This window comes from Falco punctatus (assembly GCF_963210335.1).
Source record: "Falco punctatus genome assembly, chromosome: 3".
Taxonomy (NCBI): Eukaryota; Metazoa; Chordata; class Aves; order Falconiformes; family Falconidae; genus Falco; species Falco punctatus.
In genome coordinates, this window is record NC_137582.1 from 117,976,069 (window position 1) to 117,982,913 (window position 6,845).

A 6,845-nucleotide genomic window follows, 5' to 3' on the forward strand; every position below is an offset into this window, starting at 1 on the left:
TATTCATTCAAAGCTGGTGGTGGAAACCCAGCTCTGATGTGGGAGGTCACTTTCACTCCATTTTGTTTGAAAAGACGGACAGGGAAGCAGCGAAACTGAATTCCCAACCAAGAACAGAATCCACAATTCACAAACTCCCTGGAAATGCAGGATACAGCCCTGGGCGCTGTCTCCTTGGCTGAAAAGAAAGTGGATGTCATTTCCCCCAAAATGTAAAAGAGCAAACTTGAAGTAGAAAAATAAAGCAGCTGTAAAAATTCATAGTGGTTATGGCCACGATATTCCACATCCTAACAAAGAAAACAGGCCAAAAGTACTTTCTGTCTATTTAATGTCACTGGTTTCAGTGGCGTTGCACTGGAGGCATGCTAACATTCGAACAATGTTACGGTTTTGTACTTGCACTTCACCAGGGTTGCAATTCATCACGCACCCCAGCTCCCACTGATGTTTCACATTCTGTTTTGGGTCTGGAGAACCAAACCCCACATGAAACCCAAGCGAAGGCCACATTTGCTCTACCTGCACAGAAACTGTAACTGTTGTATTGTTGTGATAAAATCAATCTCAGTATTTGTGAAGTCCTGGGCAGCCAAAGGCTGACTTCATTCTTAGCAAAATTAATTTCCCTGTGGCTTCACATTTTTTAAATAAAAATCTGCTATAGATCAATCTTGTCCTCCAATTAGCTATTGTACCCGCTGTACAATTTGACCAATTCCAAGTGCAGCAGAATGGAAGCCCCAAATTGTTTTAAAATGGATTCTCCGAGATGCCAGCCCCTCTCCGCGAGCAGCGAGCAGTAAATGTTTCCACCACGAGGTGTCTCAGAGGTTAAGGAGCTGGAAGAAGAAATTCGGGACTGGCTCTTGCCGCACACCAACACTGGCATTCCCTCGTTGTCATGCCTGGTTACATCTGTTCAGAAAGAAAAAAAAAAAAGAAAAAAAAATAGTATTAAAGGGTTGGTTTTGCCTTTGTTGTGTCCTAAGTATAAGTGAACTGTATTTTAGGGAGCTATTAATCTTTAGCATCCTTTGAAAGAAAGAAAGAGTATAATTCTTCCCCAGTTCTGCAAAAATCTGCACAACGTCCCTAAGTCTGCAAAGTAGCTTTACATTTCCACATATCTGGTAGAGGCTAGGATATGATTACATGTTTTGTAACTGCAGTATGGATATTTACCCTGGGTTTGAAATCAAAGAAACATTGATGTCGCTATAAGGACTTGAAAGAAAAATGACCTCTGGTAACAATCACCTATTTTGTAAATATTCGCACTAGGCAGCTTGCTGTTTTCATACAAAAACAAACACGCAGAAGAAAGCTTGAGATTTTCTCCCCAGTATGTTCCACTCTAAATAAACATTGCGTCTGAGACTGGAAACGCATTTTATGACTACTGCGATAACATTTGAAGTGGTTCTGTAGTATTTCTCCATGCTTCATATTAAACTAGTTATTTGGATGTTTCATGCATACATACATTAGTTTAGTTTAATAGGGGCTGTTGGGAGAAGTGAAAAAGGAGGGAGAACTTGAGACCCTTCCCTCACTCAAAATCTTAATACTTATAACACCAATGTTACTATTTCTAAAGATTTTTTTCATACTGTACAACTGATTTACAAAACTTAATTAAGCCATGGTAAGAAGTGGACTGAGGAGAAAAAGACCTGTAGCAGGCCTTAGAGGAATATATGAAAGAGGAATTAGGCTGACAGTGAGGTGTCTGCAGTTATGAATGTTTCAGCTGCCATCCAGCACAGGGTAATCTTCAGGTAAGAAAGGCATGGATCTCAGCAGGTGGTTGATTTAGATAATTTTTTCCCCAAACTGTTCCCTCCTCCTACAAACATAAACAAAAGACTGACAAGAAGAAATCTGCATTATCTCTATATTATTAATTGCAGATTGCAGGGGGAAAGAGCAGCATGTGTCCAACCTCCTAATTAAGAATAATTACCCCATGAGGTTCTGGTAAGTGTCCTACGTACAAACAATAAAACTGCATGAATCACAGTAACATGTACCACCACTAAAGAAGCAATTAAATGTTGTGAGGAAATGTGTCCCATTTTCTGGGGATTCCCTGGGCATTTCTGACCAACAAGGGAACAGTTTAATGGCTGTTGGCACAAATTCAGGTATATCACAAAACTAGATATGCTCAGGAATTTTAAAAATCAGGAAGCACAAGAGGAGTGGATGGAGATCAGAGCAGTGAGGCACCCAGAAGGTGCAAGGTAGCGTCCTCACCCTGCTGCAGTTTCTGCTAGTCAAGTCTGTGGTGCAGCGCTTGGATAAACCTGTCTGGAACAGCAGGGGTTTCTGCAGAATGGTTTCATTATTCCAGGGCTCAACACAGTCTCATGAACGATAGTTTCACCTTTTATAGAATAAAGCAGGAAGTAAAATGCCTGCAGCAACATTTGGCACATAAAGCTGAGAGGCAGGACGGAAGGAGTGGCTAGTAGCTGTTGTAACGGCTACCCAGCCACACCAGTTCTCAGCAACTTTCCTGTGTCACTTGACGATGAGAGTTCTCTCCCTCCTGCATTGTTTTCACTCCCTCCTTGAGCATGGATTAAGCCTGCTGTCCAAGAGGTTTTTCTTGTATACCATGACAAATATGCCCATAGGCCATTTTTTAACCCAGATGAGTGAAAGCAGGGTCATATGAGAGATTACAGTGAACGTCAAGCAAATTTATAGAGACTGAAAGAAGGAAAGGAGGGGTTGATTGTCTTTGCACAGTAACATCATTGATTTCAGTGGATATAATCTTGATTCCTCGTGGAACAAAAGAGATCCAAATCAGGCTCAAGAGTCTACAAAAAAGATAATATTGGATGTGCAAGGAGGGTCTGCTATCTGAACACTACTGACACCACACATTCACAGTTCTGCTGGAGACCATTCTTTCAACATGGAAGGGTTAAAGTTCATGTATAATTTCTCTGAACTAAATTAAGGTCTTGAAATGTCTTAAGTAGCAGTAGTTTTGAGTCCTCTGCCAAAATCCAAACTAGCATCAGAGTCACAAAAGAGACTTCTTTCTGTGAAAGAAGCATTCAGCAGACTGGTGAGGAAGTGCAAACTTCCACGGTCATGTCCCCTCTTTTCCCTTTCCCTTTTCCTCCTCTCTCTACGCTTCCCGTGATGGGCAATGCAGCTGGTGTGGAAGGCCACAGGTGGAAAACTCTAGGCTGTTTACAAATACTCTGCACTACTTCACAGATCCAAGGACACTGCTCTACCCCTCAGTGGTTTTTCTGACACTGCTTTGTGCTCTAGTCGTCATGAGGGAGGGCATAGTTGGTGATACTTGACAGGTAAGACAAGCACTGGGCCTGAAAAAAAAAGTCCATGGAATCATTGCACCAAAGAAGGAAATGTTTTACACTGCTATTTTATATGACCTGAGAAGTGTTATATGCCGCTGTTATAATCTAAGAAGTGCAAGTAATCATTCATACTCATGCAGTTCCCACTGCCACTGTATCTGACCACCTCACTACCTTTAACATATTTAACTTCATAACCTGGCTTAAAAATAGAGATCTCTGAGACTGGAAAGTTCTGTCACTTGTCCAAGATCACACAACCCACAGAAAGGCGAGAAGAGGAATCTGGTGTCTTGAGCATGGGAATAACTGTTTTTTCCCCTCCCCTGGCCACCTGTCTTCTCCTCTCTCAGCAGTAGCTGTGTTCTGCCAGTGGGCAGAATGATGCTTGTATACAGTGTGCGTATCTGCTGAAGGCACACTTGAGCATGCCAAGTCTGTCTTCCAAGAGGCTCCAAGAGCCCTCCGTTTCCAATGAAGTCAATTGGAGTTAAGGATGCTTACTGGCTTGCAGAAGCACTTAGCACAGTTGTACAACAAAGCCATGAATCTACACATTTCCTTGAGCTGTGGAGAGAAACAAGATACGCATAACTAAATTTTTTCCTACTGCCCTAAAGTTAACAGCTTCCATTCCTTCTATGAAAATAATTGAAAATTTTGTCACTGACAATAAATATGTGACAAGAATGGAAGGTAGCTGTTAAAGAGAATCCTGTTCTTCATTCTTACAGACGAGACAAGAGCTCAACAGAAAACAGATACATCAGCTCTGCAAAAATACCAGCAGCTCTGAGCTGCAGTTCTGGTTAATGTTTGGCTATGCAAAGAATGTAAGTGGGGCAGAAACAGTGAGTATATTCACAATGCTGTATTTCATCAGACTGCCATGACTTTCCTAAAAATTTAAAGACCAGCAATGTCTTCTCTGTGTATTTTTTTTTAATCCACTGTTATTTCCAAAGCATAAACTCACTCAAAAGGGGAGACATTGGAAACATACAGGAGTTAACCATAAGAAAACTAGAAAACCTTTTTTTCATAACATGAAAATGGCAGAAATATTGAAATAAACAGTTTTATTCTGCATTTGGAACAAGTGATGTACTTACAGCATGAAATTCAGGATCATGTTAGAAAGCAGCAACCAGAGTTTGTCAGTGGGTGCTCCTGCATAACTTACAACAAAGAACCAAGAGCAGGTCTCCAAACAACAGAAATGGCCAAACAACTCCATAGATTATTCATGTCATTTTTCAGTAACTCTCAGAAGACAAAGATAAAATTAATACTGCTGTAGCATCAGACAGTTGAATAGACTCCGCAGAGGATTATAAATCTGACCTATCCCAGGCAAAATTTGTGAACTTGAGCTCAGATTTTGCAAAAGTCTCAGCTGACTTTTTTTTTTTTTTAATTAGCTTTGGCGTCTTATTATGGCAAATAATACTCTCTAAACATCATGGTATCACAAAGCCTCACAGAGCCTGCAAGCTGTCTGGAACAATGGCTCATTGAGGTCTTACTAATCTCACCCTATTTTTCTCTGGGTGCTCAGTGATGACAGCTTGTTGCCAACACTAACTCTTCCAGGGCTGATCAAAGAAGCACAGGGCTATGTCACAGGAAGGAAGTTTACACAGGGTGGGAGTTCAGATTTTCAGCAAGAAGAGCTGATGAAAAAAAAAAATAAGCAAAGACACAAAAGCAAAGAGAAAATTCCTATTTCCTCTCTTGTGCCTTGACAGAAGAATCTGCTAGGAGCCTGGTACAAAACTTCTGTTACTAAAAGCCTCGTCTCCATTAGAAAAACTTGCCTATAAATCTCTATTTGTAGCACAAGCAAGGCATGAATATAGCTGGAAAACAGTTAATGACCATGTAAGAATATCAACTGCAACAAAGATGAGTTTTCTGCTTGCTTTCTATGCTAACCTCCAGCCGCAATCTGCTATGGACTAGATGCATCGATGTCTCAAGGATATATCTAGCTGATGGGCTATAGTTAAATAAGAAATTTGGTTCTCTTCTCCCTCTGAGTTTTGGGCTTCTACCACAGACCTTTTCACAATAAAGCACCAAAAAATAAGCTTCAAAAGCACTACAAGAAACAGTGACTTGTGGATGGCATACGACAATTTTTAAGGCTACAGAGTAAAAGAGATTGATAGTCACTGACACAGAGTAGCATCAGCTGTTTATAATACAGAATTAGATGTAAAAGTATAGATCTGCATTTGTACACATTGGTCACTGTCTGTTTAAATATTTCATGATGTATGCAATTAAGTTCCTTCATCACTGTTGACTCTGTGATTTTAGAAATCCAGTGTACTTACCATTATCTATGTTCTGGGCTTATTTTCTCATTTCCACAGGGTTGCACAGTGACAATGAATGAAAACAATTTCCTTTGTATCTATAACCAGATTCACTTTGGGGATCTGAGAACTGCCATATTTGGTGTGTGAAAACTTATGTCTGGCATGTTTGGAAACAAAAGCCTGTCTGATTTAGACTTTAAAAGAAGATGCAGAATAGATTTATAATGATTGTAATTAGAATAAAAGCGTGATTGCACTGAACTTAAATCCTGGTCCAAATTTCATATACACCCACAAATCTATCCAAATAGAAATTAACTTCATAATTAATAGTGGATCACTCCCATTACAAAAAGACACTATTAATTATGGATGACGCTTGTATTTCTTCCTAGCTGTTTACATCTTTTCACCCTCCAGTTCATGGAGTGCTCTGGATAATGCAGCGTGTACAAATAAATGCCTCAGATGTAAGTGACTACTCCGCTCTCGTCCTGCCTGCACACAAGATGACCTGCTCCTGGATGTTCTTATCAAGCAAAATACAGAGGGGCATTTGTTAGCACGAGCAGAGCTAGAATATTCTCTTTAGAGTTCAGCTTCCTCCTTTCATCCCACCCACCACCAGACACTTCTTGACATTTCTCCTGCAGGCAGAGCAAGGCAACTGCTATTTTTTTCCCCCCTTTTGCAACGGCTGCTTCTTCAGTAATCTGTGAGTATTGGGGGAAGGGGACGTTATCTCTACAGCAAACACAGCCCGGCAAGTCTGGGACGTGAGGGGGTGTTTCAGGATGAAAATAGGCCCCTGCCAGCCCTTCTGCATTTGTGTATCTATGACTAAGCACGCTGAATGCATTGCTTTTAAACTTGGCTTTTCTCTTTCCTTGATCTGTGTGGTTTCCAAGCCGCCTGCTCCCCTTTGTCCTCGCAGGCCCGGGGGATCTCGCAGAGGCAGGTCCCTGACATCACCAGTGCCAGAGAAATGCAAATCCCGCCTGGCGAGCCAGCCAGCATGTGCTGGGGGACAAAGCCAGAGCAGCTCCAGAGCTGGGAGACAAACCTACCTCGCTGGGACTGCCTGCCCCGCCCCCCCCCCCCCCCCCCCCCCCCCCGCGAGCCTGCTCAGGCACCAAGGAGAGACTCCACTACCAGTTGTTTTTCCACTGAAACA